The 24,495-nt window shown below is 47.1% G+C and overlaps 1 long non-coding RNA gene across 3 annotated transcripts in view; it reads right to left on the bottom strand.

Moving 5' to 3' along the window:
* The window catches only part of LOC131840285 (uncharacterized), a 29,943-nt gene extending 10,780 nt beyond the window's left edge, over positions 1–19,163 (bottom strand). The window contains exons 1-4 of one of the 3 annotated variants that reach the window (XR_009357304.1): positions 18,580–19,163; positions 18,331–18,395; positions 15,014–15,117; positions 11,915–11,994 (exon numbers count right to left, since the gene is read on the bottom strand). This is a non-coding gene — a long non-coding RNA (uncharacterized LOC131840285). Of the gene's footprint in view, positions 1–11,914; positions 11,995–15,013; positions 15,118–18,330 lie in introns of all 3 variants that reach the window. The other 2 variants (XR_009357303.1, XR_009357305.1) reach the window with 2 other exon arrangements.
* Between the last annotated feature and the right edge of the window lie 5,332 nt (positions 19,164–24,495).

Below are 24,495 nucleotides of genomic sequence, written 5' to 3'. Positions count from 1 at the left end.
TACAGCATGAGAATTAAACTTTGCCATATAAACTCCCAAAGGAGCTTTTTGTTACTACAGCATAACCCAGACTATTCAGACTGTTGTCTTTAAATACCCTACATATGTATCTGTCTCATGATTTTAATAAATATTCTTATATTTGTAATATTGTGTTTGTCACTGCCAAGTCCAGTATCATTGCCTCCATTGTCAATACCACCCCATCTTGGCCTTAACGACTCCAACATCCACAACGCTATGAAATCCATCACACCACCAACATTCCCACCACTACTACTTCTAATATCAATGTCACAATCACTCCCATCATTCCCACCTTCACCACCTCCAAGTACTACCGCTATCACTTCACTTCCATTACTATAATTATCAATGCCATCCACCTTACTATTACTTCCCCTTGTTTGCCTCCCACTACTGCCATCAACTCCACTAATACCATGTCTCTCACCATGCCACTGTTACCACCATATCACCTCCACTATCATTGCTAATATCCCCACCTCTAACATCTCATCTTCACAGCCACTATATCTCTATCATCATGAATACAATCACTTTCATCAACCCACTAGAATTATTTGCATGATAACTTCCAATACCATCATCAATATCCCTTCCATCTCTATAGCCCCATCTCTATATCTATCATTCTTCCAGTCACTCCCTCTACTGTGTTCATTATAAATTCCCAATGTCATTGCCACTTCCTCACCTCTATCAGCTCCATCAACACACTATCACTTTCAGCTCCACTGCTACCATCACTATTGGATTCTAGAAGTTACCCACAGTTCTCTCCTCCCTCTTTGTTCTACCCTCAAGGAACATTGCAATAGCTACTCAGGTCTAAGAATATCTTATGGTGCACTGTGCTAGTTAGGGAGACAGAGTGCCAGACTGAACATCCAGCCCACATGGGTGCAGTATGAGGGCTAGGGCCTGCTCCCCCAGGGAGAAGGCCCAATCATCTCTCCTTATTTTTGGCTTGAACCTTTTCTTCCCATTTCTCTCTCTCTCTTCCATGTGGCAGCCACATGGTCCTGGAAAGACTTGAGAAATGGAGCAAATGCAAGATGTTTCTGTGTTTCTTGCACTCCCTTTTGTGGCTTTCTGGTGAATGTGGACACATCCAAGACTTGGGTTTGGACCTAGAGGCAGTAGATGGAACAGGTCTTTCAGCTGATTTTGGTTCTGAGCCATTTGGACTGACTTATTTGGTCAAGAAGTTCCCCACATAATCTAGCATGGCTCACTAGAGTTCTCATTTTTATATTCTATTTAAATCTTTATTTTCTTAATCAAAGTAATACATGTACATATTTTTGAAAGTAAAATGTTCTACAAGGTTTCTAATGAAAACCATAAGACTTCTGCTCACTTTTGAGTCCTCCTTTCCTGAGGCAAGCACTTTGAATATTTTAACTCTTTCCTCTAGTATTTACTTGATTATTTCTAATTGACATGGTAATACTGATATTTTTTATATTGTTCAGTATTAGGTTTTATCTATTGACCTACTAAGGAAGATGAGGATTCAGCTGTCTTACACCATATCCTTCTCTCTCTCTAAAACACACACACACACACACACACATTGATATTCAGTAGTCATATTAAGGATTTGCATTATTATCATTCACAATTAAACCACTTTTATTTTACAACTGTTTGGTTTCCCTTGGAAATAATTACCTTGCTTTGCTATTTGCTTAATTTTTCCATGTATCATTTACTAATTCATCTCTGAACTTTCCGTAGGAACTAAAAATTCCCTTTGAATGGACATTACCATCAGTTTCATTTTCTTCTTGGCGACCTCCCTCTTGGAGTCCTGCATCCTCATGGCTAATGTGGACTATTTTCTACATATTTTACTTGACTGTCATCCTAACACTTTTCTTCACCATCATTCTCAAAATTCCCTTGTCTCTACCCTGATTACAGAATACTTTGTCTCCTTTCTCTTCCTTGGTTTACTTCTTAAGTAAGGTGGATAACTCTCCCCAAAATCCTCCTGGAAAATACTGCTTAGGAGTATACTGCTTAAATTTTTAAGTCCATTCATGTCCAAACGTATCCTTATTTTTATTACCATACTCAATTGCTAGTTTTCCTGGGTACAGAACTCTGTGAAAATCATTTTCCTCAGGATTTAGAAGCATTGTTCATTTTCTTCTATTTACATGGTAGGTGTAGAGATCTGTGATTCTAATTCACAGTAATTTGTAAATAAACTTCCTTCCCCATGCTGGAAACTTTAAAAGTTTTCATTTCAGTGTTCTCAGATTTCACTGCAATGTGACTTAGGATGAATTGTTTTGTTTTTAAATTCAGTTTGCCATATATTCATAGAAATATTTTGATCTGTAAATTTATTTGCAGTTCTAGGAAATTTTCCTCCTTTTTAAATTTTATTTCTCTGTAGGACCTACATTTTGATATGCTGCTCTGAGACTGACCATATAACCTTTTCTGTCAATTTCCACAAAAAATAATTTTTTTGTTATACTTTTTGAGACTTTTTCCTGACTTTGCCCAACTCTTCCTTTGACTTTTAATCAGATATGAATGTTATATTTGCATGTTCAAGAATTTTCTTTCTTCTCCTTTTAAAAAAAATCACCTCTAGTTCTCACTTAAAGAAGACATAACATTCTTTTATCATTCTAAAAATGTTAATCATCATTTCCATGCTTTTCTTCTTCACTGTTTTTTTCTATATTCCTTTTCCCTCTTAGTTTGGATGTCTTCCTTTCATGTGAAGGCCTTCTTAAAAATACCAAGTAATTCTTAGCTGTCCACTCATATTGATGCGTGAGGCACTGCAGTTCTGATTGGAAGCAGTGGAAGGAGAGAGAAAGTTGTTGACATCTGGGCTTTACCAAAGGGTAATTGATTGGCACTCACAGTTTCATGAGGAGATCAAATACCAAACCTTGGAGAAAACTTGGGAAAATCAGTTTCCCCAGGAAACTTCCCTCAAATACCTTGCCTATGTGGTATTACCCTGGCTTCCAGTGTTCTGGGGATTGATGAGGAAGAGAGCTGAGAACTTAACCTTTCAGAAAACAGGTTTATCTTTAATCTCTATTTTCAGAATGACTCCTCTCCCCCCTCCCCCAGCTGTGCCTGGTCTACCTAAGTCCAGAACCTTTTACATTCAGCATCTCTGAGCATAAATCTTCTGTCTTCTGCCAGCATGGAAGGGGATGGTTACCTGGACGCCTAGGATAGAGTAGAAAATCTGGAATGGGGAGCTTTCTACTGCTTTCTTAAAAAACTTATAACCAATCCTCCTATTTTCCACCCGCATTCTGAACCCCTGCCTTCAGAAGTAACTGGTGCCTCCAATTTCCAGACTTTTCTTGGAACCTATGGCTAAAAATATTTTGCTACCTATTGGTTCCTGCCATCTACCCCCACAACCTCGTGGGCTTGAGTTTCAGCTTTCTGTGGTCTGCTAAGTCAGGTACCACTCATCTATACGCCTTCTAATTTCCAGATTCTCAACTTCTCTTTTCTGCTCCTGTTCCCTCTCCCATTCTCTTTTTCACTGTGGGTTTATGCTTCAAAGAAAAATCCATTAATGACATGTTAGTGGGGCTTCTGGAAGTAGCCAAGATAAACATGTGTGTTCAATCAGCAATGATTAAGAAGTCTAATGTTTTCTATTGGAGTTTAGGGCCAATGTAACACTTAATCATAAAGCATTCTTCTACCTTGCTTTGCCTGCTCCCTCTGTGCCTTTCTTCAGGAGTGGACAACTGTTGAAGGTAGTCTTGATCCCCTAACTCACCATGACTCTAAATAAAGTGGAACAATCATCCCAAACAACACAGACATCATCACCTCTACCACAGCCTTTATAACCACCATCACTATCACTTAGTCTCATTCCTGCCACTCCCCTCACCTCGTCTTCGGTGTAGCCTGTACCACCATCTCCACCACTGCCCCCAACATCACCTTCACCACCTTCTCCATCATCTATTCCAAGGCGTTCATCACTACCATCATTTCTGACATCACCACCCCTCCTTCCACCATCATCTCATCACCTTGACTACCATCAACTTCACTGTCACTGCTTCCATAATCTTCACCAAGACTTCCACCATCTCCACCAGCACTATGACCTCTAGAACGTTTTCTTAACTATATATTGAATATATTCTTCCATATAAGTTGCACTAGTGATTTTCAGCTATGTGGGGAAGGACTGATTTCTACCTTTGAACATGTAGAATCCTTCTTTAGACAAAGAGAGGAGTAGTAGAGAACCTACTTGTTTCTCCAGCTTAAGCCACCTACACGGGAAGAGGGGGCGGGAAGGGAACACTCACTGAGCCCTTTCTAGGTAACAGGCATCCTACTAGGCACATTAATCAGACTATTTCCTCTGGTAAGAATCATTGCCCCAGTTTTACAAGGAGGAAACTGAGATTCCCAGATGCTAAATAACATACTCAAGGCCACACAATTAATAAGTTGTGGAGCCAAGATTCCAACCCTGTGTGACTTCAAAGTCCATATTCTTTCCATTACACTACGCTGGCAAGAAATCTCAGGAGCTTGGTTTAAGCACAATGGGTTATGACTCTGAGCAAAGAGAGCCATAGTCATGGTCCCTGATCCCAGGGAGACCTGATCTGGCAGAAAGAAGTTCCTCTCTCAAAAAGACTATTACCTGATGAAGAAAATTCGATTCCAGGCTCACAGAGCCTATGCCCTGCCTGAAGGCTTCACTCAAGCAACTCTTCACAGTGCCCAAGCCTGCCACCTCTCCCTGACCTTGAGTTCCCAGGGGGAGAGGGAGGGAGTGTGGACATCCAGTCCTGGGAATGCCTGGGGTTGAGAGAGCTGAGTTATTTTGGGATTGTTTACATTTGGAATCTTCCTGATCTTTGGTCCCAGAAAAACACCCACATGTTGGAAACTCTTCCGAGTTATTCACTGTTGGGGTTTTTCTTCATCTCCTTCAGCTTTTTCTTCTTCTTGGATGGAAAAAAAAAAATCTGCTAGTGATTAGTCACAACCTGTGAGGCTCAGCTTTTGACAGCCCCACTGAGAAGAGAGAGACAAAGAGGCTCAGAGAGGGGCCCATGGGCAGATGCTGCTGGGAAGGAAACATGGTTCACAGCATTGACCTCCCGGGATGAGGGATGGTCCATTTGCCTCTCTCTGCCAAGGGACAATCACTCCCCAGACCATGGTTGTTCCATTCCAAGCCCTCATCCCAGTTTCACTGGGGAGCAAAAGCCAGAGCATGCATCAGAAGGAGGCACAGGGGGTCAGGACCCTGAGAAGAAGCTTGAAAAAAGAGGGAAGAGGAGCAGGTGCCAGGCACAAATGATGCCTGCCCCTTAGGCTCTCTGGCCACATTCTCCACTGACTACCCAGAGCACCCAATTTCAGGATGGAAGTACAAACTGACAATCCTAAACCTCTTTGGACAGCCATATGATCTCTGACAGGCTTTATTACATCTTAGGGCTCCTGGAAATCCCAGGGTGTGAGAGGGCCTTCTGCTTTTTTGCAAGAAGGCTAAGGGTCGGGTGGGGCTGAGCACTGTCCGCAGAGGCCAGGACAAAGGGAGATTGTTTGAGCTGAAGACTTAAGGCCTGGAAGTTAGATCTGGATCCAATTTTAAAATCTAAGGATTGTGAAACATGGTGAGGAGGGGGTAATAAAGGGAATTTGGGAACACTCCCTTGGTGTAGGTCTTTTTAAAGAGGTTTCAGGGCAACAAAGGGAAAAATCAATTAATGAAATAAGCAATAATACATGAATACTGTTACACTGAAAAAAATAAAAAAAAATTTTTTAAAAAAGGAGTGCACTTGTGATAAGCACTGGGTATTGTATGGAAGTGTTGAATCACTAAACTATATACCTGAAACTAATATTACACTGTTAACTAAATATAACTTAAATAAAAACAAAAAACAATTTAAAAAAATGAAATAAGCAATAATACAGCAGGATGGCTTAATGTTAAGGGAATGGCAGAGCCATCCCTAAGGTGTATGGGACCCCAGGAAAAAAAGTTTTTGCCAGGTTCCTGTCTATGTAAACCATTTGAGTAGGTCAAAAATCAGTGTGTCAGCCCCATTCTGAAAGCCCTGTCCCATGTGATCTCATGTCAAATATACCTCACCAGCCAGGGGAGCAACCCACTGGCCAGACTGCCTGCCTGGAATCGAGTATGTCCATGAGGGCTCAGGAGGACTGCATAGGCATTAGTCTCATTACTTCTGGGAGCATCTGGCCAGCCCTACACGTGGGATAGAAGGTTGGAAGGAACTTGAAGGAAGAGAAAGAGGGGTTGGGGACCATCTAAGGCTCCATCCAAGCTCAGGATGCCCCACCCAGAGGGCACTGCCAACTCTGGTCAGTTTTAACCACAGAAGGGAACCTCAAATATCTCCAGGGAAGAACCCCAAGGCACAGGGCCATTTGTGCCCAAGCCTAACGATGGTACTGGGACTGGAGGTAGTAACCTGTCTGCAGGTCACCTCATACCTCTACAGTAAGGAGTCCTGAGGGGCAGGCAGCGACACCTTGTTTTTAGTCCTTTGTCTGTCTTTTCCTGGCTGTGTGAACTCAGGTAACCCTCTGTTCTTCTCTGGGCCTTCTGGTTCCTCATCCCTCCACCAGAATATAACGTCCACTTCAGATTGCTGTTGTGAAGAGTAATAGCCCAGTGCCCTGGTCCTGCCTCTGTCTGAAAGGGGTGGACTTGCCCACGGCGATATGGTCCAGGTCTAGAATCTTGGCCCTGCCTTCCAGAGTCTCCAGGCTGCCGATGTGCTGGCCAACACCACTTCTCCTTGCCCCAGTGCTGGCCCTGGGGTTAGAGTCCTGCTTCTCTTGAGAAGAGGGGTCTCTACACCAGACCCCCTGTGGTGAGGACAGAAGCCCTATTATCCAAAACAGGAGGCAGTTGAAGCCAGTAGGGTTCAAGATGTAAGTCTGACAGGAAGGGGAAGAAGGTCTGGGTTACTTAAGTGAGGCTCCAGAGGATGTCATACCAACAGAAACACTGCCAGCCTGGACTGAAGGGGAAAGAGAAGATAAAATGAGACAAGGGGTATGATAATGAAAACAAAGCCCCAAGTGAGCACCACCAGCCAAGGAGCAAGGGCCGCACTCACCTTGAAAGAGGGAAGGAAATGGGTTCTTTCCTGTAGGGGCTAGGGCCAAAGGCTGAAGAAGTTGCAGAGCTGGGGATCATCCTCACCTTGTCATAGAAAAAGGAGGTGGCAGCTATGCCCTCAGATAAAGACATTCAAGTTTCCCTCTTGATTCAGTCCTCAGTGTGACTGGATCTTGGTGGTGGCCTAGTACAAGTCCACATTCCCACCCCTGAAACTGTCACATAAGCCAGCCGAAGAGCAGTCAGGGGTAGGGGGCCAGGTGAGGCTTGGGGACCTGAATAAGCCAAGTATGCCCCTTCCCTCTGACTCCCTCTTTATCTCCTGATTACCACCCCTCAATACTGCATATGAGGGCCTCTTGGAAAATTCCTTCAGATGTCATCTACTCTTGCCTGTGAACTGGACTAAGGTCCCCTAGGATCCTCAGCATGGTCAAAAAAAGCTAGAAGAGTCCCCAGAAGTAAAGGCAAAGGAAGTCCTTGACAATAAAACATCAGGGGCTCTGTAAGAGCCTGTAGTGAAGACCCTCCATGTGCTTGCCATCCCCAGAGCTCCATCCTGGTCAGTGCCTAGCCTGGCCATTCACCTACCCTCCTCACACTGCAGAGCCTTCTGAATCAGCCGGGGATGGGGGGCAGCCCCCTGCCCAAGCTCCACCTCCATTTGGATATATCTCATTCCTCATGGCTACTTTCTTTTAAAAACCAACATGTAGCCTGCTAAAGGATTTTGTTTTCTCACTTGTGAACTTAAATGAAAAGTCTTACCAAGGTACTAAAAAAACCCAACTCCAGTTATAGTGGACATTCAATGCACAAACAAGATCAGAAGGAAGAGACTTTTGTGTGCATCAATGACTCCAGAATGAAGGCTAAAGCTGCAGGTGCCATGCCATACCTGCCAATGCAGCCCCAGCCTGCTAACAAAATATAGGAAGGGTGTTGGCCCCACCCAAAGGAGAAAGAGCTAAGTGCCTGCTGGGTCCAGAAAGCTGGAATGAGGGGAGAAGGGCTCTCCATGCCTCAGGGAGGAGAAGGGTGGGAGAGAGCACTGAGAAAGCAGGGCAGATGAAAGAACTACACACACAGGGAAGACTGAGGCCCAAAGTGTGGGCACTAGAGTCCAGGAGGCTGGCCCCTCTCAAGTCAGCCAGTACCCTTCTGCTCAGAATAACCATGACCATTTCCTGTAACAATATCCTTTTTGATCTTTCTCATAACTAATAATGACAAGGAGATAGGTTGTGCATTATTTCTGTCATTTCAGACAGAAAAGCTGAGGTAAGTGATGACATTTGTGTCCTTCCCTTGCTGACACCCTTCTTCATAGGCAGGAGCCTGATGAGGAACCCAGGGGAGCAGCATGGACACACTGGTCCTAGCCCCATATTTTAGTGGAGGTTTGTCCTTTCCCCAAATCTCCCTGGGTGGGGTGAAGTGGAGCCAAATCTTCCTGGACCAGGTCATAGAGGACAGCTCTCCACAGGACAGAAGGGGCCACTGGTCACCAAGAAGTAGTCCAGCCTTCTTGACCAGGTACCCTCACACTCACCAGCCAAACTGCCTAGACCAGGGCCTCTGGCCTGGACCTGTTGTCTAAGAGAACCGGCATCTCGAGAATCACTCTTCACTCTGTCAGAGAGAGATTTAGCCTCATCTCAAGTACCTGTGCTCAAACGTGCTCACTCCATTCTGTATAGGCCACTCTGTGCCAGCACTGAGAGTGGGCCCAGCCTCTACCATCAGACTGGGGGCTCCCTAACAACAACTCTGGATCTCTCTCCCTTCCACTTTTACATGTTTATTCCCAAGACTATTTCTTGCTTATTCTTTTCTTTTTAATACCCCCCATCTTCCCTGCAAAAAAACAAAACAAAACAAAAACAAAACAAAACAAAAAACTGGCTTTCCATGGTTGATATTTTGCCCTCCCAGATACCCATCTGTCTAACGTGAATTTCCCTCCATAGACTGACAGAGATCCACTATGTGTTCGCTGTTTGACAAGTGGGTCTGAGTTTCCTCGTTTCCCAGATGGAGAAAGCAAGTCTCAAGAGGTTGGGTGACTTGCCTGTCAGGATGCTGTCAGTCCTGGACCTCTGGCCTTCCAGCCCATGGTCCTTTCCCCAGACAACCTCACCACAGCCTCCTGGTGTTCACCCCAAGTAAAATCCAGGAGCCAGGACAGGAACTGGGACAAAGAGAAGGAGGACACAGGGACCCAGGCCTTGACCCCAAGTTCCTATTTATAATCCACGTTCCGGAGACGGCCACTTAAACACACATTCCTGATAACTGAATAATCTTTGGCACCAAGCAAAAAATAGCCTGTGGCCCAGACCACAATTGCACAGCTGGAGCAGGGTGAGCAGGGGCGACACAGGGCCCCGATGGTGCAGGACAGGCTTCTGAGTGGGGGAAAGGGATGGCAGGCGGGGCTTGGGGTTGGGACAAGTGAGTGGAACTGCAAATATAGCAGTTAAATATAGCCTTGCCGATCTGGACATGGTGCCAGCCTCCTCTGCAGGGAGCATTTCCCAAATTGGCTTGGATCTCCTTTTCCCAAAGGAAATGAGAGCCAGAGACTTGAAGGGAGGAGCTGGAGGGATCTTGATGGCGATGGAGCCCATGGCTTTGGCGAAGTCTGCAAACAAACTGAGGACCAAGAAAATTGCCTCTGATGGCATCTTCTGGAATCACCAGTCTGATCAGGGAAGCACAGCTGTGCCCTGAGGCAGATAACAAAGGATATCTCATTCCCCAAATCAGCTCGTCAAGACTCCATGCATCTTCCAGTTCCAGAAGGACTTATGCTGAGGTCTCTTCTCCAAGAAGACTCAGGCCAGGGCAGAAATGGAAGTGAGAGACATGGAAAATTCTGGAGTTCAGAATCCTGAGGAATCTCTGAAGTAAGCAATAGGCACCTGACCCAAAAAGGAGCCCAGAGAAAGAAGCCATGGGCCCTTCCTCCCTCAGGACCAGCTGGCCTCAAGATGAGCCAAGGTGCTGCTTGAGCCAACACCCTTGACAAACGTTTTTGTTCTTAACCGTCTCCTCTCAGGATCCTCCAGTTGCTCCTTTGGGGCACAATCTTGGTTCTGAGTTCTAAATTTTGGAAACTCTGTGTGGTCCCTCTTCAGGATTTATAGACAGTAATAAATAAGATGAACCACTCCAGGTCTGAGGCCCTCCTGCCTATGCAGAGACATCCCCGGCATTCCCAGGACATCCCATGCAAGGGCTCACTCACAGTTAGGGATCAGTCTCCTCATCTGTCTGCTTACCATAAGCCATCTGAAGAAGTCTCACCCTGATGCCACTATCCCTTGGGAACCCCCTCCATGCCCAGGTGTCCCTAAGCTCTCAAAGTCAGCCAGTCTGCAGAATATCAAAGTACTGCTTTCCTTCTGATCCTCCCTGGGTGAGGGTCTGATACATCAGGTCTCATGGAGAAATGAAGAGAACATCCCCGTCCCCAATACTGTGCTACAGGTTCTGAAGCATCACTGCCTTGGCCCCAAATCCCACAATGTCCAGCAGTTTCTCTCTGTCAAGAGTATGATCCACACTTAGCACACAGTGCTTGCCACCCCCCCACCCCCTTAAACAGCCTTCCAACTTGGGGAATCCCTCTTAGCTGTGGTCTTGTGAGAAGGTGAAAAAGCCCAGACCTCCCCTCACTGTCCCTGACAGCCAGATACAGGTAGTCAACACAACTCGGCAAGGTGTGTGCACAGAGCCACCTGGCAGCCTCCCCAGGCTGTGGCTGTCAAGGATCTGCAACACTGTGGGGGAAGGGGCTGGGCCACATGAGTCCCAGTGTGAGGCACTGGCCCTTCACTCCACAAAGATGCCCCAAGAGTTACCATGCACCAGGTGGTATGCTAGTTACCAAGGGGAGCAGGGGGAAAGAGAGCCAGGAGCCCACTGGTGGCTGCTCAAACCAGGTACACGGAAAACACTGATGGAGGGCTGCTGCAAGCCCTGCCAGTGGTAGATAGGGATTGGGAAGACCTCTGAAAGCCAGGAAAGCACAGGGGCAAGGGATTCTAGAGAGCAAGCCTGGGTATAAAAGGCCTGAGTGAGAGGAAGGAAGGCCATCTAAAGATATGGAAGAAGGTCAGAAGAGCTTGTGCTTAGAAGGAGAAGGGGAGAGAAAGGAGGAGCAGGACAAGTGTAGAAGATGGAGTGGGGGCCAGATCGTGCCCTGGACTCTGCCTGAAGGCAACAGGGAGCCCTGAAGGGTTTTAAGCAGGGGTTGACCTGATCAATTTATATGTGAGAAGAATCCTTTGGTCACGGAGAGCAGATGGGAGGGGGCCTGGCGGGATGTGGGCAGACCAGTTAGGAGGCACTTGCAGATGTCCAGCTGAGCAGCGACAGTAGCCTGAACACAGGCACTAAAAGGAGGTGGAGAGAGGTGAGCAATCCCAAGACATATTTAGGAAACGGAAACCATAAGACATGGTGAATACTTGATGTGAAAAGGAGAGACAGAGAGAAAAAAAGTAAAACATTCACTCACTCATTCACTCAACAGTGATGCAACAAGTTTCTAACACACATGAAGTTCTTTGCTAGGCAATGGGGATGCACCAAGTTCTCTGCTCACAAAGGTTTACCTTCCAGTGGCATGAGGGCAATGTGAAATCAACATGAAAACAAACACAAGATCATTTTAGGCAGTGATAAGTGCTATGAAAACAACAAAAAAAGATAAATAATAAAGAGTGATTGGGCAAAAGGGCCTACCTTAGGTCGGGTCTTCTTTGAAGCCATTTCCAGAGGAGAGGATCGAACACTAAGGCTCTGAGTGGGGAAGAGCTTGAAGCCTAAGAGGAAAAAAAGGAAGACCAGTGTGACCAGGATGTAGTGTGAGAAGCTTGGGAAAGATGAGGTCAGAGGATTAGGCATGTGCACATGCTCAACATGCACGCACATACACACACGCGCGCACACATGCACGCATGCACACACACACGCACATGCCTCCCAGGACTGTGCAGAGCTGACTTGACACAGAACAGATTTGGGGAGAAAAGAAAGAAAGGAAGAAAAGAAGGAAAAGAAAGAGAAGATGAGAAAAGCCATCACTGAGAGGTCATAAAATAAACACAGCCTCCCCACTGGAACCACCAACCAAATATGCATCACTGGGTGAGTTCAAAGCAACTCACACTGTGAAATGTTATATAACTGGGATCATACTTTAGTCTGTTTTTTTTCACTATTATACTATGTAAAAAGATAACTTAACAATACAATTTAATGTATTTACGTTATATATCAAAAACCTAAGATTCTCTGCCATGGAGCTCCTTACCAAAGAACAGCTAAAATAGCTGTGTAATTTCAGACAAGAGATTTTCAGGAAAAGGTATTACTAAAGATAAAGTAATTCATTCACAATCATAACAGATTTAGTTCATCAGAAATGTGTAACTAATTTAAATTTTATGCACCTAATAACAGAGCCTCAAAAGAATAAAACATAAAAATTATCAGGACTTCAAAAAAAGGTGACAAGTCTACAATCATGGTAGGAGATTTAAAGATATTCTGTTAGACACTGACATAATAAAAGGAAAAAAATATATCAGTAAGGGCATAGAAATTTTGAAAAACAGGATTAACAAATTTTACCTAATGTACCTATGTAGGAAACAGGACTCAACAGATGCAGAAGATACATTTTTTGTTCAACCATACTTAGGAGATTTCTATAAACAGACCATGTACTTGGTTCCAAGACCAATCTCAAAAAATGTGAAAGAATGAACTCATTGAGCATGCTCCCTAGCCCCAGTGCAATCAAACAAGAAAAGTGTAACAAAAAGAAAACAGAAAAATCCCCTTATGTTTAGAAATTTTAAAACACCCAGTGTTAAAAATAAATCATAGGGAAACTAGGAAATATTTTCAATTGTACAATAATGAAAATATTTTATATGGAAGTCTGTGATGTAACCAAAGCAGAAAGAGGGAAATTTACGGCCTTACGGTAGATATTTTTCAAAAGGCCGAAAAATAATGAGCTAAGCATCAATGAGCTAAGTTAGAACAACACCAAAATTAACCCGAAAATAATAAAAGGAAATATTAAAAATAAAGGCAGAAAATGATGAAATAGAAAACAAATATATAATAAAGAGTTTCAACAAAGAGAAAAAGAGAGTCCTTGAAAGAACTAATACAATCAATAAACCACTAATGAGTATGATCAAGAGAAAGAAAGCAAGAGAGATGAAATGAGAGAAGACAATACCAACAACAAGAGGAGAAAGTAGACATCTCTGCAGATGTAAAGATTGAAAAGGCTAAGAGAATGTGATTTTTTAAAAATGTATGAGAATAAAGTTGTATGCTGCTGAGATATCAAGTAAAATAAGAACCAGGATGACCAGGTTGCTGACCTGTGGCAGTAACCACAGGGGCAGCAAGCTGCCTGTCTGCCCTCCCTACCAGCTGCCCTGCCAGCTCCAGCCAGGTTGCAGGGCCTCCTGCTCCAGGAGGAAGACTTGGCCTTTCCAGTCCTCAGGGGCTGAAGAGACTCAGTGAACTCAACACAGTCTTGCATTAACTCAATTTACCCAAGCCGGAGTGTAAACCAGATGCCAATTTGTTCTTCTGCAGCAGGGACTATCCCTTCCTAGAGCCTAGAATGCACCCTCCCTCCACTCCAGGATACCCTTTCCCAAGGTCAGGGTGGGGAACAGAGTGGTGAAGTATAGTTAAGGACAAGAGGTCAGGAGCCAGGCTGCCTGAGTTCAAATCCTAACTCTCTCTTTTCACTTAAGCTCTCTGAGCTTACACTCTCTCACTACAAATCTGAGATAGTAACAAATTATTGTGAATATTTCATGAGTTAATACATGCAAAGAGATTAAAACAGTGTCTGGCATACACTAAGCATGCAATAAATGTTAACTGTAACAACTGTTACTACGGGAGAAGGCAAAGTCTTACCCAGAAAATGGCTTGGTGAATGTGGAACTCAGAAAGAGTTATGAAATGGTTTGGAGGGAAATTTTACTTTGCTCTAGGGAAGTTCAAAAAAATAATTCAATTCTGCAAGTAGGTGCCCCCAGCCCATTTCCTGAGCCTCTCTTCCCTGAACAGGGTTGGCAAACAGCACACAGCTCATTTCTCTGAGCTTTTTCGTTCTCATCTCACCATTTCAACCCACCTGACCTCTTGTAAATGAGCTAAGCATCGATGAGCTAAGTTCACAGTTACTATAGCTGTGGACCCAAAGGAGTTTCTTAATGCCTTATACCTTGATTTCACATAAATTTCACAAAATCATCGACGCGGCTGAGTTGCTCTGGTTATCTCTGGGAGCGGGACACACCGCCTCAACCCTAACGACTTAAAACAGAGGTCAGCAAACTCTGGGCCACTCTCTGGGTTTGTATAGCCCATGGGCTTAGAACAGTTTCTTAGGTTTTTAAAAAGTTGAAAAAAATATTAAAAGAGTACTATTTCACGATATCTTTAAATCATCCAAAATTCAAACTTCAGTGTACATAAAGTTTTATTAGAACCCAGCCACGCCCATTTATTCACAGGCTACCTGTGGCTGCTTTTGCAGGATGACAGAGGTGAGTCATTGCAACAGAGACCTGAGGGCCCACAGAGCCCAAACTATTTACTATCACGTCCTTGACAGAGGAAGTTTTCTAGCTCCTGGCTTAACATATCATCTGTCATTTATTTCACTCATAAATCTGCTTTGGAGCCACAAGCAGTGGGGACGGGTTATCTCTGCTCCTCCAAGTGTCATGTGAGGTGGCTCGAGGCCAGGAGTGAGTCACCCAAGGGAAGAAACTGTCTGAAGCCCAGCTCACTCACCTCTCTGGTGGTGGGTGGCAGCTATCAGCCAGGACCTCCTCTGCTGGAACGGTTGGTCAGATCACCTGTGTGTGACCTCTCCATGTGGCTGTCTGGCTCCCTCACTTCAAAAGCAAATGTCCCAAAGGTTAGGAAGTGAAAGACACCAGGTTCTTAAGACCTGGCCCCAGAAACTCACCGAGGGTTACTTCTACCACTTTCTGTTGACCAAGCTGTCCCAAAGCCCGGGTGCAAGGGGAACAGAGACTCCACCTCTTATTGGAAAGGATGTCAAAGAATGTGGCAGCCATGTTTGAAACCCAGCACCATTGTTGTGAGCATCTGGGGACATGAGGCATGGATTCAAAGAATAGCTGTGATTATTCCTGCTCTTGCTTCCGCCGTCCATCAGCATCAGATTCACCACCATTTCCAATTTTCTTTAAGGAAGCCTCTGCTCATGGGGCCTAGCAGAGACCCAGGCTCCTACCTGGTCCTGAACTTCCCTCCATTCAGGCTACAACTCATCTAGAGGAAAGTGCACACATCCCTATTTTTAAAAAGCTCCTCGGATGATTCTAGTGTGCAGCTTGGGTTGAGGACCACTGAGCAGGGGAACAAGTCTAGCATTTGCTATCTGTTTGCATACAGTAAATGGATCCATTTCTCTAGCCCTTTATGTGAAGATTAAGACAAGAGAATCTAGTTCATCTCTTAATTTCCCTGCAGAGCCCAGGCCAGGGTCTAGAGCACAGCAGGGTCTCAAGTGATGCCACTGGAGTGACCTGCATCTGAGCATCCCAGGATTGCAGCCCTCCCGTCAAGCCACCCCTTTCCCTGCAAACTTGTTCTGACACTGGGCTGACCCAGAGCGGAGGTGCCCATACTTTTCCCAGCCTTCCAAGCCCTTTCCTTTCCCTGCTTCTCCTTCTGGAATGAGCATTTTAGGGAACAACACAATGAAAGAAGCATGAGATCAGGGCAAAGGAACCATTCTCTTGGGCAGAGGAGCAGCGTCGAGCACACTGGTTATTTTAGGGGATGAAGAATGGGCCTGGATGGGATGAGGGCTGTCACCCAGCCATGCTGAAGGCCCACACACAGCCATGCACATCTGAAGAGCCCTTGCCATGGGCCACATTCCATGCCAAAGCCTGGCCTCCAGATGCCAAACTCCAGTCAGGGCCACCATCTGCCATGGTTCCCACAGGACCCCCCAGACTGCAGCCATGTGCAAGAGCCCCTTCAGTTGTGAGCTGGGGCCTTCCAGCTGTAGGGACACATGGCCTGGCAGATCCGCTGCTCCCCCAACCCCAGGCCTCACGAAGGACTTCAGAACTCAAAGCTGTAAATGTCAAGACATTGCATGTGTCTCCATTGGAGGAGGGGCTGGGCAACCTTTCATCATCCACGGCTTTGCGATGTCGTTGTCATCCACATCAATTACACTGAAGATGAACTGCTTTCCAGTCATGCTCAGACCTAATTCTGGCCACATCAACGTGACCTCAGACTGACCACAACCATGGCCACAGACCAACCCTGACACTGACTCAGACTGATTCTAATCCTAGCCAAGACCAACCTCTGACACTGGCCACAAAACTGACCCTGTCCAAAGACTAATCCTGACCCTAGCTACAAAACTGACCCTGACCCTGACCACAGACTAACCTCTGACCTTGAGACAGGATTAGTGGAATGCACCAAATCATAGCATAGCCTCATGGGCCCAAAGGTGCACCAGTCTAGCTACACTTGAGTGACAGCTTTGTGGGCTTCCTGCTCTTGAGCAGGAAGGTCTATCCTGTGCAAACACAGGGCCACCTGCAGCAAGCAGGTCCTGAGTGACTGCTCTCAGAAAAGATGACTCAGAAGCACCTTCTGGAGCATTTGAAAGGGCCAAATAGTTGTCAGACATACCAGCTTGCTTGGCCTCTGGACCTGTGCCCTGGAGTTCCCCACCAAGCAGTCCTTCATCTCTTCTGCTAACCCTAATCCTACTATATCCAGCTCCACCTGCCTGAGGAGGCTGGTCTGAATGCTCCACTGAGGTTTTCAAAGGTCTTTGACCCACATGATCCTGACGGGAAGAGTCCTCTAAAAGGATCACTGAAGAACTTTTCTCTTCAACCTTCCAACTCCAACTAGACATAGCACCTTCCCCTTGCTTCCCCCAACACAATTCAATAGAGACCAGTTTGGAATCATTTAAATGAGATTTCACTGCCTCCTTGTGTACATCATTGCCAGGGAGAAGTCTGGTGCCAATCTGGTTTAGGTTTCTTTTTGTAAGTAATCTGTTCTCTTTCCTCCAGTGAGTCAGGAGGAGAGGGCTAAGGGGCAGAAGGGACAACAAGTTCATCCCTTGGGACACTGTCTCAGTGTGGACAATGAAGTGGGAACCTGCTTGAGAGTGGCTGCCTTGGTCGTGCTACCTTCCCACGCCAAAAGATCCAATAGTCACCCACTCTTTCCTGTATTCCTGAGCCCCGACTCCTTAAGAACCGGGGCAGTCTCCATTCACAGCCTCTGTTCTCAGAGCTCTGCACATCCCCTTTCTCAAGACAGGGGACCAGTCCCCATTCCTGCACACACGTGAGTACCTTCTTTGCATATTTATCGATATCAGCTATGCATATGTATCCATATGCATGTGTGTATGAATGTGTGTGTGACTGTGTGTTTGTACCTGTACACATGTATGTGTATATGCATACATAGATAAGGATGAGTGAGTATACCCGTGTTTGGTATGAGTCCGGGTGTGCATGGGTTATGTGGGTATTGTGAATGTGGTCCATATTAGTTATGTCTGTGTGTGTGCGTGTGTTTGAGAATATGTTGCTCTTCCATCCCTGACCAGCAGTTTGCTTCTTGGGGGAGGCACCCTGTACCACGCCCTCACCTGTGTCTCCTGCACAGTCCTTAGACTAGATATGGCAAATTCCCAGCAGACCCTCAGGGCTTGGGTCCAGTGGGACAATGTCCCAGACCTCCAGAGTCTGTGGCCAGTACCCTTGATAGAGCCAGAAACCTGTCAGCAGGTCAGTGCCTATGGGTGGCCCGGAAAAACAAGGATATCAGGAGCCTTTGGTGGTGGCCTTGTGCCTCAAAGTTGTTATCCCAACACCATGTCCCAGGTTCATGGGGCAGTTACTGCTAGCACACAGCACTTGTAGCTAATGTTGTCCTTCTATCCCAAAATCCTGCCCCTGGGGCCCCAAGCCCCAAGCTTCATGCCCTAAGCCCATCAGCATGCAAAGCATTAGCTCCTGCTTTCCCACTCCACCACTAACTCCCAGATTCACCTGCCTTGCTTCATATTTCATACTCACCTTTCCAGAGAACAGGAAGAGCGAGCCTGTCTTCCACTCCCAGGAAGTTCACATTTTCCAGATTTCTGAGCAAGAGAGGGGAAAAAAACAAAAAGCACCCTGCAAAAAGATCCCATGCCCCTGAGTAAGGCTTCAACCTCCGTCTCAGCCTGGCCACCCATGCACCAAAATCTGAGGCTGCAGAAACTTCTCCAGGTTCTGGTGCACCCTAGAGCTGGGAAAGATTATTAGAGAGGGAAGTGACTTCACCTGTCTCTCAAGGCCTGTCAGGAGTTTAGGAGACCAGCACACAGGCTCACACTCTGATATACACTACCCTTCCCCCCAGGTAGAGGGAGAACCAGAAAGTAAGGCCCTCTGAAAGGGCTGTGAGGCGTTGTAGGAGGGGCGTGAGGCATTCTGGGAGGGGCGTAAGGAATCGGTGGAAGGCGCACGCGACATCATGGGAGGGGCGTGAGGCATCGTGGAAGGCGCGTGCAGCATCCTGGAAGGGGTGTGAGGCATCGTGGGAGAGGCGTGAGGCCTCCTGGGAGGGGTGTGAGGCATCGGGGAAGGCGCATGCGGCATCCTGGAAGGGGCGTGAGCCATTCTGGGAGGGCTGTGAGGCGTTCTGGGAGGAGATTGTGTTTTGGGTCAAGTCCTGGCTGAAGTGCTTATTAGCTTTATGACCTTTGGCAAGGTTTTCTTTAGTTTAGCTTCCTTATATATAGTGACAGTTTAATTGCAACACTCTTAAGAGTGAAAGGGGACACTCTTAATGATTATACCCAGACAACAGGTATGAATCCTGGCAAATGGGAACATGTGATCACCCTATGCCATCTACAGTAGTGCTAATGAGGAGCAGGAGGGAGGAATTCCAAAGGGAAGAGCCCCGGCTACATGTTCAGGCATTCCATTTGGCCACAAGCCAGGAGCTGAAGGTGAGGGGAGGAAGAAAGGGCTGCAGGCGGTCCCTCTGCCTCGCAGTCACTCTGCTCCGGGCCGCTTGCCCTCTCCCCACCCTGCTCACCTCCACATGCCCCAACTCTCCGACTGTAAGTCCGTGCTGATGCCTTTAGCAGCCGCCCAGGTTTATCTCCAGGGGAGTGCTAGGTTCAAAGATCAGATAAATTTTCTGGCAGACGTGGGGCTGGTGGCCGACTGCCAGAGGTAGGAATGGCCCTGCCGGCGCGGGGTCAGCCAGGTTATTTTGACTCCTCGGCATGGGGTGAGGGGCCTTGGGAAGGAGAAATCTACAGTGTAGACGCAAAGAGATTCCTGTCTCTGATGAGCTGGACTTGGCTTTGCCTTCCAGCTTGGAACAGGAGAGGGAGGAGGAGGAATGGGGGCAAGGAGCTGGAAAAGGAAGGGGGAGAAGGAGCTGAGGAAAAAGAAACCTAGAGAAGGACCTACTTTAAAAGTCACTTGTCTTGGTTCCAGCTCTCCCCCAACACATCCCAAAGCCCTGGCATTGGGCCACAGGGTGTGGGTGACAAGGTGTGTGTGGTCGGTGACGGGAAACCCTTAGGCATCCAGGACAACTGGGGAGAGGCCAGGTAGGGAGGGGTGGGCAGGGCCAGGCATAAGTCACCACAACCAGTCCCCTGTCTCATGACCCTGAGTGCTCCTAGACTGATACCTTCAAACTTTTGATAGTGACATGCTTTTATGCTGCAACCGAGAACATGTAAAGATTCTCCCCAAATACTTGCCCTTATTAAATCAATGCATGCTATATTTTCAATTCTACTCTTATTTTTAAAATGCTGATTGCAACCCAGAACACTGTTTCCACAATGTACTATGGGTCATATCCTATGGTTCTGAAAACCACTGTTCCAGACTAGTACTTCCGATATACACCTGGGAGCTTGCTAAATGCAGATTCTAGTTCAATCAGACGGCAATGGAACCTGAGACCCTGCATTTCTAATAACCTGCCAAGGGATATAATGCTGCTGGTCCTCAGACCCAGAAGAAAAAAATCCCTGGATCACAACTTCCTGGTCAGCACCAAATTTCAGCAAAGGGGCTTAGGGATCACGCATGCAAGGTGAAGGAAGATGAAGGGTACCTCCACAGAAGGTTGTCTGTCACTGAGTCTCCAGGCCAAGCTGCAACTGAAATGTAGCAAAGACATGATGGTATAGGCTGGCAAAGAACTGCTCTCCAGGGCCCCAGGCTGAACTGCTGTGATCTAGGAGCCCAGTGAGGGCACATCTGCCAGTCAGCATTAGCTGGGCCTCACACAAAAATGGAAGGAGGGAGAGAAAAGGAGAAAAGAAAGGAAACTGTGGTTTGGGGACCTCACTCAGTACACTAGCAGGCAAGGTTGACATGTCACACTGGGATTACTCATTGGAATTCCAGCATTAATCAGCAAGAGCTGCCTTGTTACTGTTCCATCTGGAACAGTAACGCTGACTTTGCCTGTAGGCAATTATTATGGCAGTGGGTCCCACATAGAGCTCTATAAAACACTAGCTCAAGAGGATCAACCAGAAATGAGCATGAAGTTCAAACAGGTTTGAGAAACAGCACGTTCTCTCCTCCAGCCTCACTTGGAGCATTTTTGTTCACAGTGGAAGATGGGACCCTATTTAATTTGCTTGAACTCATCCTTTTTCACACATACACAACCATGGAACTCTTTTTCTCCTTAATCTCATGTTCTGAACTGAACTGCATCCCTTCAAAATTCGTATGTTGAAGCCTCTGATATGACTGCATTTGGAAATAAGGTTATACAAGGTCCTCAGAGTGGGGTCCTAATCTGGTATGACTGATATTTTTACAAGCAGAGGAAGAGACACCAGAGCTCTTGGCCATTTGAGGTCACAGGGAGAAGGCAAGCCAGGAAGAGAGGTCTCCCCAAAAACTAACACTAATAGCACCTTGATCTTTAACTTCTAGCCTCCAGAACTGGGAGAAAAATTGTGTTGTTGTTGGTATTGTGTGGGAGCCCAAGGAAGCTAATATTATTTAAAAGCATGCCATGGAACTCGCTTTAGGAAAGCAGATTAGACTTGTGCTTTTCAAACCCTTGATCTTCTAAGAGACTTATAAGTTCCTGTAGATGGGAGAGGGACTGAGATGCCAGTTTGGAGGTTAGGAAATGAAAGTCCACAAGCATGAAATGAGTGGCCCAAAGTCACACAGCTGGGCAGGACTGGACACATGAACTTCAGTCTCACTGTGGCTGACTCTGAAGACAGTTCCCCCATGATCCAGCAGCTGTAGTTGACTGAACATGGCATGATAGCCCCACTTAAAATAAAGAGGGATCTGTCTCCCTAAGCACAGACAGGGTGGTAAGAAAAATGGGTGTCGATCAAAGGTTTCCTAGAAAAGGTGATTCTAGAGCGGGGCACAGAGTAGCCACGTTGGAAGTAACCAGGATCAAAATTGGTGAGACTCACTGATGGCAGGAATTCTAGTGAGGACCAGATATATCTTCCTGGCTGGGCAATAGAGAGCCAGAGTAGGTTCTTGAGCAGCAGGGCATGACATGGTCTTAGTTGGGCTAGGTGTGTGGGATGGCTGAGAAGGAACCTGGATACGGGAGGCCCAGGAGCCAGACTAACAGCAGAGTGACCCTGCAGAGGTGGAACATGGAAGGATGGGGGTGGGTGGTAACTTTGTCATTCACCTCCCATGCCTGCCCCCATGATCTTGTTGCCTGGTGTAGGAATGTAGGGCCTTGGGGGATGGCTGGATTTTTCCAGGCCTTGACATTTAGAGCTGGTCCTGGCAGTCAGCTCCTCCTAGCCTCCTGCCAGGGAAACTGACATTGAGGGGTGGAGGGTGGATGGAAAAACCATTTAAGGTACTAAATGCACACACACACACACACACACACACACAGCACAGACGGCTGTTGGGCAGAGAGGCTCTCTCTTTCTCTGTTCCCCTGCTCTGTTCTCCACATGTGAGTGAACCCTAGCTCATAGCTTTGATTTCCACGCATCTTTCCAGACCAACTCATTCAGTCATTCAGCCCGGCATCATCACCACATGAAGAGGGAGAGAGTTCTAAGGCAGACTCTAGAGGAACGGGCTGGGGCACAAACCAGGGCATTAACTTGGTCCCCAAAATATGGCAACTGACCCTTCAGGACAATGACTCTGATGTCTGGGGAGATCTAGGGCTCTTCAGCATGCCTTAGAGGACAGAGGAGTGCTGGGGGCCGCCATCCTCCATTTGCCCCCTCCCTGTCATTCCCATCCAAACCAGACTTGGACCAGCTCAGCTCAGCTTTCACCGACTTTCACATATCGGGGCCCTCATACATCCATTCAGTGAACAGGATCTACATCTTTAAAAAACCATCATCCTAGGGATGGGCTGGGTTGGGGAAGGAGAGGTACTGAGCTGTAGCTGACACTTCTGGCCACAAGGCAGGGATCACTGTGGTGACAGAGAAGCATGGGGGAAGCTCTGAAGCCCCCTACTTTATCCTCCTTAGCTCTCTTCTAAGAGCTAAGGAGGCTTCTCCCAGTTTACACCGTGGAAACTGTGTTTCCACGGTGTAAACTGGGTCCGGAAGACATAAACTAAATTGCCTGTCCCTGACCACACAGCTAGGATAGATCTCCTATCTTCCCCAGGGTGGCAGGAATTCCAGCAGCTTTGGGTTACTGGGAGGACATCTGAAATAGGGCTGCCACTGCCTCAGTCCAGGAAACACCACTCATGGTACATTCTAGAGAGGCAGCAGGACGTGAAGACTGAGAACAGAAGTTGGCATCAGAATCCTGTCTCCACCAGCCTCTTAGAACCTGTGTGACCTTAAGGAGGCTGTTCGACTTCTCTGGCTCTCATCTGTTAGGTGGGAACAGACAGGACCTCGCCCACAGAGTTATGGTGAGATGGAGTACGTATCTGCAAAGTTCTTACAAACGTGCCCAACTCCTCACATGTGCTATAGGTCAGCAAAGATTACGTGAATTCACTCACTTGATTCTGGGTGGTTCGTGCTCCCGGAGTTCGTGCAAACAGTGGACTAGGAAGGGGGACGGCTACTAGGGACAAGCTGAGTTCAAGCCTGGGTCCTTTTCCACGACCTTGGATATAACCCTCTTCCTGTCACTCACTGCATGACAATTCGGGCTGGCAAATCCTGCAGGAAGTTCTGCTGCGTTCAAAGTCCAGCTTCCCACCGTCCCCTTTCTGAGCTATCTGCCTCCTTCGCACCCTTCTTAGCCACAACACACATCCAGAAGGCAAACTGTCTGGGTCAGGAGCAGTTAGGACCTCTGCGTGGTGAGGCAGAAGAGGACTGGAGACCTGGCTCCCCTTGGCCGTGACAGACAAGAGGCAGTATCCCCCACTTCCTCCTCTACTTCCCTGTGTTGGGAGCTGTGACCACAACTCATTTCCCAGGCTTCCCTTCCGGAGCCCCTCCTGTGACCCGCCCCCTGCCCACCGTCCTCCCACAGTTGAACAGGCGGCTTCTCGTCTCCTGGTCCTGGCTGTTCAAGGCCACAAGGAGGGGCTGGAGTTGGAGCCCTGGCTGGAGACCTCAATGTCTTCCAGGTGTGGGGGAGGCCCAGCTGGATGGGCAGGTGTGGGGAGGGCTTGAGCAGCTGTGGGGTGTCTGGAAAGCATTTGGGCAGCTAATGAGCTCAGGATCTAATTAAAACATTGGAGGAGGAATCTGGTCCCAAGCCATGTGGCACAGGAAGTGTAGGCCAGGGGCCTGCCTAGGCCTGGGTTAAGTGGGAGGAGTGCTGGGCTGAAGAGTCACCCCACCGGTTCCTCTAGAACCTGAGCTGCTTGGATTCCCAAGGGACCAGGGACATTGACACCACATCACTGCTCTCTGCAGAGCAAATCGGTTGGAGGACCAGGGGAAGGGAAGGTTAGGGGGGAAGCCCAGAACTCTGCCCAGCTAGGTCCCAAGTGCTTCTGGTACTGGAGATGAGGGAGCAGGATCCAGATGAAGAGAAAGCCAAGGAAGATTCACCAACCTGAGAGCCCACACCACCCCCAAAATGTGGGCATCCCGGTGCGGCAAAGCTGAGGCCATCGGTCCCCACCATTATTACCTCATCACCACCATCACACTGCTTATCAGCACTGTCACAACTACAGTCACCAATATCACTGTCACTATCACCATCAACACTATGAACGCTACTCACCGATCCTCAATGTCCTTGAGAGCCTCCCCACCCCCACGT

This window comes from Mustela lutreola, chromosome 9 (assembly GCF_030435805.1).
Source record: "Mustela lutreola isolate mMusLut2 chromosome 9, mMusLut2.pri, whole genome shotgun sequence".
Lineage (NCBI taxonomy): Eukaryota > Metazoa > Chordata > Mammalia > Carnivora > Mustelidae > Mustela > Mustela lutreola.
This window is presented reverse-complemented; position numbering and strand designations above follow the sequence as displayed.